Source organism: Lissotriton vulgaris, chromosome 1_1 (genome assembly GCF_964263255.1).
Source record: "Lissotriton vulgaris chromosome 1_1, aLisVul1.2, whole genome shotgun sequence".
Lineage (NCBI taxonomy): Eukaryota > Metazoa > Chordata > Amphibia > Caudata > Salamandridae > Lissotriton > Lissotriton vulgaris.
This window is the reverse complement of record NC_141685.1, coordinates 1,791,770,822-1,791,783,817: the sequence shown is the minus strand read 5'-3', so window position 1 is coordinate 1,791,783,817 and position 12,996 is coordinate 1,791,770,822.

Sequence of the window (12,996 nt, the reverse complement as noted above, 5' to 3'; positions counted from 1 at the left end):
CAGGTTTGTCCCTCACTTTCACTGGCCTCACATGTCTGAAGACACCAAGGAGTTTTGTCGCTCCTGTGAAACCTGCCAAGCCAGTGGTAAAGCAGGTGGAACAACAAAGGCCCCCCTGATACCACTACCTGTGGTGGGGGTTCCCTTTGAAAGAGTGGGGATTGATATTGTAGGTCCAATGGTTCCCCCTGCAGCATCTGGGCACAGATTCATACTGGTGGTAGTGGACCATGCCACCAGGTACCCAGAGGCAATTCCACTTAGGACCACAACAGCTCCTGTTGTGGCCAGGGCCTTACTTGGAGTTTTCTCCAGAGTGGGGTTTCCTAAGGAGGTAATATCTGATAGAGATGCCAACTTCATGTCAGGATATTTGACAGCTATGTGGAAGGAATGTGGTGTTAACTACAAGTTCACCACTCCTTATCATCCACAATGCAATGGGCTGGTTGAGAGATTTAACAAGACCCTAAAGGGCATTATTAAAGGATTACCTGAAAAGCTCAGGCGAAGATGGGACATCCTACTGCCCTGCCTTTTGTTTGCTTACAGAGAGGTCCCTCAAAAGGGGGTTGGCTTCAGACCCTTTGAATTGTTGTTTGGGCACCCTGTAAGAGGACCCCTGTGTCTGGTGAAGGAAGGATGTGAGTTACCTCTCAAAAAGCCTAAGCAAGACATAGTGGACTATGTACTTGGTCTCCGCTCCAGGATGGCAGAGTACATGGAAAAGGCATCCAAAAACATTGAGGCTAGCCAAGAATTACAGAAAGCTTGGCATGACCAAAAGGCTGTCCTTGTTGAGTTTCAGCCTGGACAGAAGGTATGGGTGTTGGAGCCAGTGGCCCCAGCAGCACTCCAAGACAATTGGTCGGGACCCCATACCATTCTGGAGAAGAAGGGAGAGGTTACCTACTTGGTGGACCTAGGAACTCCCAGGAGCCCCCACAGGGTGCTCCATGTCAACAGATTGAAGGCATATGTCAACAGGGAAGACATGGGCTTGCTCATGGCTACAGATGAGGGACAGGAGGAAGAGAGTGACCCTCTCCCAGACCTGCTCACTCAGAACCCTGAGGATGGCTCAGTTGATGGTGTGGCCTTAGGTGGCAGCCTCACTGAACATCAGCAACATGACTGCAGACAAGTTCTACAGGCATACAGGCATATGTTCTTATTGACACCCAGTCAGACTAACTGGTGTACACATGTGGTGGGCACTGGTGACAGTCTTCCTGTAAAGAGCAAGATTTACAGGCAACCTGACCACATCAGGGACTGTATAAAGACTGAGGTGCAAAAGATGCTGGAATTAGGTGTTATTGAGCCTTCAGAGAGCCCCTGGGCTAGCCCAGTGGTTCTGGTCCCCAAACCTCACACCAAAGATGGCAAGAGAGAGATGAGGTTCTGTGTGGATTACAGAGGACTCAATGCTGTCACCAGAACAGATGCACACCCTATACCAAGGGCAGATGAGCTCATTGACAAGTTGGCTTCTGCCAAATATTTGAGCACATTTGACTTGACAGCTGGCTACTGGCAAATCAGGTTAGCTGAGGAGTCTAAAGCCAAGAGAGCATTTTCTACCCCTAGTGGGCATTATCAATTTGTGGTGATGCCCTTTGGTTTGAAAAATGCACCTTCCACCTTCCAAAGGTTGGTGAATCAAGTCCTTACTGGGTTGGATGACTTTTGCGCAGCTTATCTGGATGATATTGCTGTCTTTAGCTCCACCTGGGAGGATCACCTGGTCCACCTGAAGGAAGTGCTTGAGGCTCTGCAAAAGGCAGGCCTCACTATCAAGGCAACAAAGTGCCAGATAGGGCAGACCAAGGTTGTATACCTGGGCCACCTTGTAGGTGGAGGCCAAGTTCAACCACTGGAGAGTAAGATCCAGACCATAAAGGACTGGTCCCCTCCAACTACCCAGACTCAGGTCAGAGCTTTCTTGGGCCTGACTGGGTACTACAGGAAGGTTGTTAAGAACTATGGGTACATTGTGACTCCTCTTAATGATCTGACATCCAAGAAGATGCCCAAAAAGGTTCAGTGGACAGAAATCTGTCAAAAGGCATTTGATGACCCGAAGAAGGCCATGTGCTCTGCACCTATCCTGAAGAGTCCTGACTACTCAAGAGAGTTCATTGTCCAAACAGATGCTTCTGAGTTGGGAGTGGGAGCAGTGCTTTCACAGCTTAATGTAGATGGCCAGGAGCAGCCCATTGCTTTTATTAGCAGAAGGGTACCCCCAGAGAGAAACGTTGGTCAGCTATAGAGAGGGAGGCCTTTGCTGTGGTGTGGGCCCTGAAGAAGTTGAGACCATACTTATTTGGCACTCACTTCAAGATTCAGACCGACCATAATCCCCTCTTATGGCTTAATCAGATGAAGGGTGAAAACCCCAAACTACTCAGGTGGTCCATTTCCCTACAGGGGATGGACTTTACAGTGGGGTACCGCCCAGGGACTGACCATGGCAACGCAGATGGTCTCTCCAGGTACTTCCACTTAGAACATGAAGACACAACTGGTCAAGGTTAGTCTAATGTCCCTGCGTTGGGGGGGGGGGGTTATGTAGGAGAGTAGGGTCTGCTATCCTATGGTCACCAAATTTGTGCTTTTTGCTTCACTGGTTTATGACTTAATGTGGCTGTGGGCCTGCTAATCAGACCCACAGCCTGCTGTTCTCTCTCTAAATTACTGCCAAGGCACTTTAGGTGCATTACGAATTGGAACTGGTTCACCTTATTAGCCCCTGTAGTAGTGTACCTTAGGTACCCAGGGCATAGGTGTTTCCAAGGCCTACCATGGGCTGCAGCATGTATTGTGCCACCCCTGGCCTGGCCTCCATATTTGACACAACTGGCTGATCACTCAGCTGGGGTAAGTTGGTGTAATCACCTCTTGCTTAGGTACAGTATGCCTGTGCCTAACCCTAAACTGGACACATATGTTCCTATCAGCCACTCCTATGGAAGGCCTCATCAATCCTGGAGGCAGAGTGCTTGGAAATATGTGAGATGGCGCTCTAGCATGAGCTGAGCCTGTCTGCAGCTGTCGGGAACCACTCCCTAAGCTGTTCCGGGATATTGCCATACCATATACTCTTAAGTGCATTATAATCCTCGCGGTTAAATGCTATCTTTGGTTTGGCTTTATCTAAACATGTCGAGTAAGGTGTCATACGAATTGGAATACTATCCCCTTGACAGTTCTGTCGACGGGGATAGCATTCCACCCTTCTAGAGGGACACGACATGTGTGTAGCCTTAACCCCGGTTAAAGTTAACCAGAGCCTCAGCATCACAAAATGGATGCTGCCACCACAGACACGAGTCTGGCCTCCTGCTGCTGACTGAAACTCGGCAGATGGTGGCCTGGACAAAGGGTTTCCTGCCTTGGGAGGTGCGAGCACCACCCCAGAGAGGGTTTTGTGTATTGGGTAGGACAGGGCTGAATAGAATCAGACATGCCCGGGGCACACAAGGTGTCCCCGTGCATAGGCCAGTCCAAACCGGTCCTGGGACTTTCCAGACCCAGGCTTGGCGCGGAAGTGGACAAAGGAAAGGGGGTGTAACCGCCCCCCTTCCTGGTTCCTCCCAGAGGAGGGACCTAGTAGGTGATCCACCCCTCAGATTGGGAATAAGAGTGGGAGCAGTGCCATTGCACAGCAGATCATCCTGAAATCAACTTTAAACAAGAAGACGACTGGACTTCAACATTCTGCTGCTCAGAAGACTGGAGAGAATCTCCCTTGTGGCCTAGGAGTGGCCACCCTGTGAACACAGGCACCAACCAGCAACTCGGCATCTGCTTTGCCGCCGCCTCCCGCTGGAGCCCGAGCCCAGAGCCCGACAAGAACCAGACTCCCAGAACTCTCAGAGCCCGATCCACAGTCCCTGCAAAGAAGGGACCCGTGGAGGCACCGAGTGTCGTGGGACCAGACCTTTTGGGAAACACTCGAAAAGCTGACTGCGCAGCTTCTGAGGTATCCTCGACGTTGTGCTTTGGGGACTGAGAACCCCCACCACCGAGCAGCCCTTGCACCGAAGATAAGCCCCCCAGCATCTCCACGATCTGCGTGGGGCCCTTTTGCATTGTGCCACTCGACGCGCCATCCCGGCCACTAGCCACGTGGTCAGCGGCCATCTTGGTGACGAAACCGACTAACTACACAGCGGGTCTAGTTGCTCCAGACCTGCCCAAGTTCCTGTGAAAAGGAGCCCTCGCTCTGACCTTGCTGGTCCGAGTGTTAAGCATCTTTTGATTCCTGCGTGGCTTGCATTAGCCAAGGCCTGTTTGCTCCGATCAGGTCGCCGACACCGCCAACCGCGAGAAGCCTGCGTGGGACAGCTCGTGACTGACTTCTGGACGCCCTCGACCCCGGGTGTCCACGTGGCTGCAGAGAGAAGCTACCCAACAACCCCTGTTTGCACCCAACATCGCCTGGTTCCAATCTGGTTCCATGGTAGTCACTGGCTAGTGACTTTGAACATTGTCCGGTCTTCACATCTTCAGATCCACCCTTGGATCCACCGGAACTCTTCACATCGAGCCGCCTGCAGCATCTTCAGCTCCAAGCACCATCGACCAGCGTGACGAAACCCGACACTACTTCGACCCTGTGCACCCGCTTCCTGTGGGTGAGGTAACTCAGCTCCGCCAGTGTTCCTACACTGGTACACATCTCAAGGGCCTGTGTCTTAAGTTTCAGCATTCTAGGTCACTCGGAAGGTTCCTAACTCTTTAACTTTGTACTTTTTATGCACCATAGAATTTGCATTGGAAAGTGCGTGCACTTTGAACACTGCACCCGAGTCCCGCGGGCCTTTCCCGACTTAGTCACTGCTAGTCTCGAATAGCTCCAGCGATTCCCAAGGCCCTAGGCCTGTTCCCTTTCCTATTGGTATCTCTTATACCACTTTCTTAGTATATGGTTTAGGTGGCCCCTAGGGCTCATCCATATTGTGCAACTTTTGTGTATTTTAAACTGTCTTGTAATTTAACGCTTGTGCTTCTGTGCTCATAAAGAGTCCAGGGGATTTTATAGTTAATAAATCAATATATATTTTCAATATATATCCGTGTGGTGTCCCTTTCATTTGGTATTCAAGGGGGTCGTGTATGGTAATACAGCTGGCTTCACATGCCTTTCAGAGTTTAGCCTAAGACTGCTTTGTCCACGTTACCACTAGGATAACTGGTCTACAAGGTTGAATTACAACCAATCATCATAAGGGTTGCTTGGCATGGTAAGAAGTGATCACTAAGAATTGGTGAGCATTATATACCAGGCACACTTCTCACAGGTATATTTTTGTATGGGAATACTTTTTCTACACTGTAAACATAGGGAGTAGGTTTCAGAGCACAATCCAGCACAAAGCAGCATCCCAGAACTCCTTCTAAAACTCCCTCCCTTCCATTGCCCTCTTCTCACTTAACAGCAAAAACAATGGGAGGAATGACTGCATAGTCCAAGTGTGAGAATTTGGGCTGCTGGTTGGGAGGGGTGTGAGTCCTTCCCAAGTAGCAGCCACAATCCATGCAAGGGTGACCCACAGAATGTCTCTAAGTTAACCTGTGCTTAACCCTCTAGTAAATGGGCACAAAAGTAGTTAGGCGTATCTCATAGTCAATGTGTAAAGTATTTATGCAGCATCCAATCAGCAATAAAAATCCCACACCAATTGAGAAAAATTGAATAAATGATTTGACAGCAAAATGTAAAAAATCCAATCAGTATAACCGAAGATATGCAATTTCAAAGCTTTGTGGTAAGTATAGCTCCTAAAAGCACAAAGCGCTACTTGTGGGTACCTAGTGGCACAATACTGGATAAAAGGCACAAGTTCAGGACGAACAATGGAGTGCAGGCTCAATAGAGGGACCAGGTTAGAAGGTAACTTTTTCAATGGGACTAAGTCCAGCATGAAGAGTTCTGCTTGTGGTGGACGAGGCTGTAAGGAGCCTGGAGAGGGTTTTGGATGGTCATCCCTGTAGAGTGAAGAGCAGGATGGGTTTGTAAATCCTATTGGGTGTTGTGGATGGTTGTTGCTGAAGCTTCCCAATGGGGGTCACAGCTGGTTGTGAATGCAATAGCGTGAAGTGCAGATCTTACGTTGGCGGTCGAGGAGGATAGCAAGATCTTGGAGCAAACAAGCCTGTTTGCACTCATTAAGAGCCCAAACCGTCAGGATTTCTCCATTTCTTCTAGGAGGAGCTCGCCTGATGCCTCACCAAAGGTCCAGGACCTGGGAGGCACCTCTTGGAGATCAGGAACTCACTTCAGAAGGGTTCAGGCAGGTCCAGTACAGCAGGTCAGCTGGGCATTTCCAGGTAGACATCTGAAGCTTACTAAAGACAACACTGGATAACCCAAATCCGCGGTCACCACGCACTCACCCACTATGTAGTTATCCCTCTGACAATATGTTAAATATAAAAAATAAAGAGTTGTGGGGAGTCAAAAACACAGTACAATAAGAGCTGCTTTTATGAAGCCTAGTTATATCTGTAGATATACACTTCTTGTGAAAATGTAAATGTAAATGTAAATGTGTTTCGATTTATATAGCGCACTTTAACCCAGGGGCCTCAAGGCGCTTGCTTAGAGCCATCTCCCGGTGGTAAAACAGATGGCGGCCACCTTAGTGGCCTGCTGCCTCATAGAGAGCTTGTCGTCTATGAGAAATCCGAGGTTGCGAACCACGGAGACCGGCTGGGGGAGGGGTCCCCTATCACTGGGCCAGTGTTGCGGGCCCCAAAGATCTTTATGTTTCCCCAGAATGACGATCTCGGTCTTGTCACCGCTTAACTTGAGGAGATGCCTCTACATCCACTCAGCTACTCGTGACAATCCGGCATTTAGGATCGATACACTGTCACACTCACTGCTGGAGAGGGAGAAAACAATTTGGGTGTCGTCGGCATATGAAAATATAGTCAGCCCGGCGTCCTCCACGATGGTAGCCAGGGGTTTGACATAGATATTAAATAGTAAGGGGCTGAGTATGGACCCCTGGGGAACGCCATACGCGATGGACATGTGGGAGATGCGGCTTTCGTAGAGAAAACCTGGAAGGTGCGCTCACTTAAAAAGGAGGCGATCCAGGCTAGCGCAGGACCATCTACTCCCAGGGACCGGAGAGAGTTCCATAAGATGGAATGAGACACGGTATTGAACGCCGCACTCAAATCCAAAAGGATGAGGGCAGATGTTACCCCGCGATCGATACCCTGCCGTAACCTCTCCGTCACCCCGAGTAGCGCAGTCTCGTTGGAGTGATGCGCGCTAAAACCGGACTGGGAAGAGTGTAAAAATCCTGAGCTTTCCACAAGATGGGTCAACTGAGTGTTAACGTGCCCATTCCAGCACTTTAGATAGGACAGGCAACAAGCATATAGGTCTAAAGTTGGCAAGGTTAGACACATCGGCTCCTGCCTTTTTTAGGAGAGGAACAACCATTGCATGCTTCCAATCCTGTAGCACATGAGACTCGATTAGGGATGCATTCAGGAGTCTCATGAGAACTCGCCGGGGTTCGAGATCCAGTAACTTTAGGAGTTTTGCAGGTACCGGATCACGAGGTGAACCAGATCTTACACTACTCAGGCAGGAAAAGAATGAGATGTCTTCAAACAGTTGCCAGTTTGTAACCTCTGCCATTGGAAGCGGTAGTTCAATTGCTGCAACCTGTCCCTATTAGTGTTTATTTACTGTCAAGGGAGCGCTTATAGAGTCGTATATGCGCTCAACCTTGGCAATAAAAAATTCTGCAATGGAGTTACACGAGCTTCCTCCAAACCTGGGGGAGTCGGGATAGTGTCCGCTCCTGCCCGAGTGGCGGGCGCATGCTGGTGACGGAACCGCTCTGTCACCAGCGTCGGTTGCGCTGTGCTCATGACGGAGCGGTTCTGTCATGGCCCCGCCCGCTCAAGAGAATGCGCCACGCAGGCGCGAAATCAGCGCCGCGCAGGCGCGGCAGCCGGGTCATGACGGAACTGCTCCGTCATCAGCACAGCGCGACCGCGGCTGATGACGGAGCGGTTCGGTCATCAGCAGGGGAGGGGTTAATACACACATGTAATTACTATATGAGCACCTTACACCTCACAAACACCCAGTTTGACATTAAAACAAACTAGTTCTTATTGCAGTAATCAAAGATGAAGTATAGCTGGCTCACATTTTTTATGCTGAGTAGAGTGATAAAAATCTGTTTCTTGAGCACAGCATACAACTTGCAAAAAAACCTAAAGTGTCATAGATTGCACTAAGCCGCAGCCCGTGCAGGTAAGAGTGGTGGGCCGTGTGGGGGGTTTCAACAGACAATGATGAGGGTATATTAATTATTTAATTTCCCCTCGTCATTTTCTGTCAAAATCCACCCCCCACAGGGCCCCACTTTTCTTACCTGCATGGGCCATGGCTGACTCTGAGTCGCAAGGACATGGCACAAAGTCTACTTCTCCAAAAGTATCTTTTGGATAGGTAACAAGGAGATGGGCTAAATTAGATCTGAACCTAAACAGGTATTATCTCTGTTAATGGTGGTCTAACGAGTATAAAAAAGCTAGATGTAGTTTGTAGTAGCTACAAGTTGCAGATCAGCCATTCTCCTCTTTTTATACTCTATAGCTTCACTTCACCTTTTCAACATGGTAAGAAATTCTGTTATAACACGAGCTTTAGCAAATGTAGTGATGCCCTGTGGTTTATAAAAAAGTTAGGGTCTCCCTAGCATGGTAAGCTGATCTTTTATGTAAGACAGCCATGGAATATTAGATGCTTTTCATGCTGAAGACAATCAGTGATTATATCCTGATTAAGAAGAGTTTCATATTTTGACCAAATGAAAGCCACAACATTAACTGTGCTAATTTGACACAATTGTTTAAGTATGGTAACCCAAATTCCGAGTGACAGTCATGTGGAGCACTTGTAGGGATAGACAATAATCTCCTTAAAACATACTGAACATGTGTTGTATTGCAATTTCCCAAAATACATACACCCTACATCACCACAGAAGTGCATAGTAATTGTAGATGTTAATCATCACACCTAGGGGGTTAGAACCTAGTTATGCAGAGAATTTAGTGATTGCAGCTATGGTTTGGTCAAACTGAGCTTTTCCCACTTTCACTATGTGCACTCAATTACTTTTGCTGTCAAAAGGTTCCCCCAGATATGTGAAATTAGTACACATAGAAGTTTGGTTCTGTTGATTTGAAGTGAATTAATGTTGCTAATCATCTGATATAACATAGTGTATGAATTTGTAGTATTGTACAGACCCAGTTTACTCACAAACAGAACAAATCTATCCAATAACCGCTGGAGACTTACTCCAGCTCTTGCTATTTAAATCCAGTTGTCTGTGTATAAAAATACAGATAGATACCAAACTCCCACCCAGTGCATGTCCGCCTCTACTTGTAATAATGAGTCAAGGTCATTTATATATAGACAATAAAAAGAAAGGGTGTCAGGGCACATCCTTGCCTAAAGCTGTGCCTGATTTTGTACCCTCAACATTAGCCCCATACCTAATGCACCATCTGACGTTGGCATGGATTTGGCACAGAAAATGCACAATTGAAGGGTCCACTCATATTTCTAGCATTCTTCCCCATAATCTTCCTTGGTTAAAAAAGTTGAATGTGAAGCTGAGGTCCATGAAATCCAGATATGTGCATTCACTCTTCACCTTGGTATATTTACTGATTATTAGGTGGAGGTTCAAGTATTGATCTATAGTCCCCAGACCCTTTCCAAACCCATCCTGAGCACTGGAAAGTATGCCCTTTTCTGTGACCCAAACATCTAACCGACCTAGCGAGGTTGTGCCCAATTTGTTTGCTGTGTAGTCAATTAGAGCGATGGGACAATAACAGCGAGGGTCAGCTCTGTGACCCTTCTTGTAAATGAGGACAATAATGGAATTAGCCCAAGACTCAGGGGGCCCTACATTTATTGCACTCTTCAATGTGTTGACTATTAGAGGGCCCCATAGTTCTATGTTGTCTTTAAATAGATCGATTGAAACCCCATCCAGTTGTGGAGCCTTGTTCCTAGGGCTGCACTCAATCACATCTTTGATTTCATTCAGAGTAAGTTCTGATTTCTTGCCTCCTCGCAGAGGACTGCAATAGTTAAAAGCTCAGTCACAGTTTTACAAATCTCTTTTTAGGCTGTGAGCAAATAAGCAGAGTTTGCTCCAAGCTCCAAATTCATCAGCTGTCTTCTTTACCTTGCCACAAGCTCTGTTAACAAGATTCTGGAATCCACACTATCCCAATTTTGCAAGATGCCCTTCTTATTAGAAGCCTCTAATGGTGTAATGGTGTGAGTGTGCTGCACTGAGGATAGACATGATAAACCAATTATATCCGTGCACACTTAAGTTTACTTGTAGTTGCAGATCAATTACTTTTGGCGCTGTCCTTGTCGCACTGTGTCTACCAGTGCCTTCATGAAATGATGAGAAATGTGATAATGTTATCACAAAGGGCGCGCATTATCACATTTCTCATCGCACTGAGGATAGACCACAAATATACATACCAACAGAGGGTTATGGTCGCTCAGGCAGTCCGGAGAATGGTAAAGTAAAATGCTTATTATTTCACTTGTCTGAGATGGCAATTTCATTTAGTACATTTCAAGCAGACACTCCCTGTGATTTTTCATAAACATATCATCCCCATCTCTTGTTGTAGATAAGTATGGACGCATTTTTCGGATCTGCGGTCCGCGAATTCGCGCAAAAATGCAAAAAAGTCCGCACATTTGCAGATTTTCCCACAAAATCGCGGATTTTTTTGCGATTTCCATCTACTCAACTGGAGTACTTTCTACTGACTAATCCAGTAAGTGCTACCTCGTTGGTTAAATGTATAGTGCTTTTCCTACACTACAGCTGCGTAGGGCCAGAAGATGTGTCTCCACTGACCATGTGTGCCTGTAACTTTGCCATCGCGCCAAAAGGCGCCGAGGTCCCTTAAGTAAGCTGTCCATCATAGTTGGGAAAGGGCGGAAAGACGTTTGATACCACTAGTGTGGGGTGCGGGGCTTCTATGCGTGTCAACATGCCTCGTGTAAAAAGGGTCAGAGAGCGAGCAGGGCAGCAGGTGAGGAGAAAGCAGCCTCCTGGTCACAGGAACGGGGATTGCGCTCGAGAAACTCTGGCATGCAAAGACCTCACTCGGGTCTTACAGATAATTTTCGACGGCAGATATGGGGTTAAAGCACACTTGCCCAACCTCGACCGTGCTCACTAATGTTTTGTGCCGATTAAAATGTTACTGAATTTGAGCTTCAACTCGGGCACCAGCTTTATTTATATCTGTAAGTGCTTCAATCAATCAATCAATCATGGACATTTGTATAGCGCGCTACTCACCCAGTAGGGTCTCAAGGCGCTGGGGGGAAGTCTGCTACTGCTCGAAGAGCCAGGTCTTGAGGAGCTTCCTGAAGGAAAGGTGATCCTGGGTCCGCCGGGGGTGGAGGGGGAGGGAGTTCCATGTCTTGGCCCCCGGCGGTGGCTTTGCGAATGCGTGATACGGCTGCGAGGGCGAGGGCTCTTTTGGCCCACGGGAAGCACTTACAGATTTAAGGCAGGTGCCTGAGTTGAAGCTAACTTTGTAACCATTTTTGAATGGCGCCAGCAAGCACTCTGGCAGCTTGCCGGCGCCATTCTAAAATGGTTACAATGTTAGCTTCAACTCTAGCACCTGCCTTAACTGGGCTTCCTATGGCCCAAAAAAAAACCCGCCCACTCGTGAATTCGCTAATTTTTGGGCAATTTCGCAAGATTCGCGGATCGCAAAATAGCCGAAAATTCGCAAATTTCACGAGCGGAGCAGAATTTGCGCCCATACTTAGTTGTAGAGCATTTTAGGAAATGTTCATGATTCATGCCCATATATAGGTATAAATCACCCAATCCTTATATAGGCATAGAAATCATAACCTTATTTAGACTTAGCACATGCAATCCAAATACGGCACGGCTACTTCCACTAGTTCTGAAAATCCACAACGATTTCTTGGAAAAACCAGCCTTCAGCAGCCAGGGACTTCCCCTTGCTTGAATATTAATTTACCCAAGAACTCATGGAGTTTTTCAAAGAACTGAGTCTTTTAATGACGTTATTATGTCCAACCTTACGTCAAACTTGGCACCTTCAAGGTATAAATATGCCCACACTTGTCCAAGCAAAGACACAGTGGTTTGGAGCAGTTCGACTATCTACTTGCCCGAAGCATCTCGCTACAGCAAGTGCTGAAGGAAGCGACCCTTCAGGAGACGCACTGAGAGAGACGCTGTCTTTTCTCCTGCTGAGAAATCCAGCTCCTGTGTTTCCAAGCTACCTTGCAGGTTGTTGGGAAATCGAGTCCTGAGAGAGATAGATAACAGACCTCCTTCATTCTAAAACCAAGGTACGGAGCAGATTAGACACTTAGAGAATTCTTGGATAGGTTCTTGGCAAAGAATACCGAAACTAAGCTACACCTCACTTACTTCTTCCCTTGTACTAGACCTAGGTTAGGTACACCGAGGAAGGCGTATTTTAGAAGCACAAGTTGAGTACTTTTTTAGTCTTTATTTATTAATGTATGTATTCTATGGCTTAGAAACCATATCATGCTTTTACAGTATTATTTTATAATACTCTTCATACAGTACGCATTGTACTTTGCAACCAGTATTACGATTGTAGCTGTTCATTTCTTCTGCATGAGAAAAAAGACTGTTCAATAAATACTTTTATTGAAAATGCCTGTCTCTCTATTTCTCTGCACCTCTGGTGAAACAAAGCATGTACAATTGACTGAGTAAAATAACTTTCTATTGTTTCTACTCTAGAGATATATTTCTTATTTTTGGGAAACAAAGTTGTCATGTTTATGCGGTTGTTTGAAACTAATCCCTTCTTGTGTATTCGAGAAAGTTTCTAGTGACCTCTGAGCTAGCTGGCACTCACAATTAA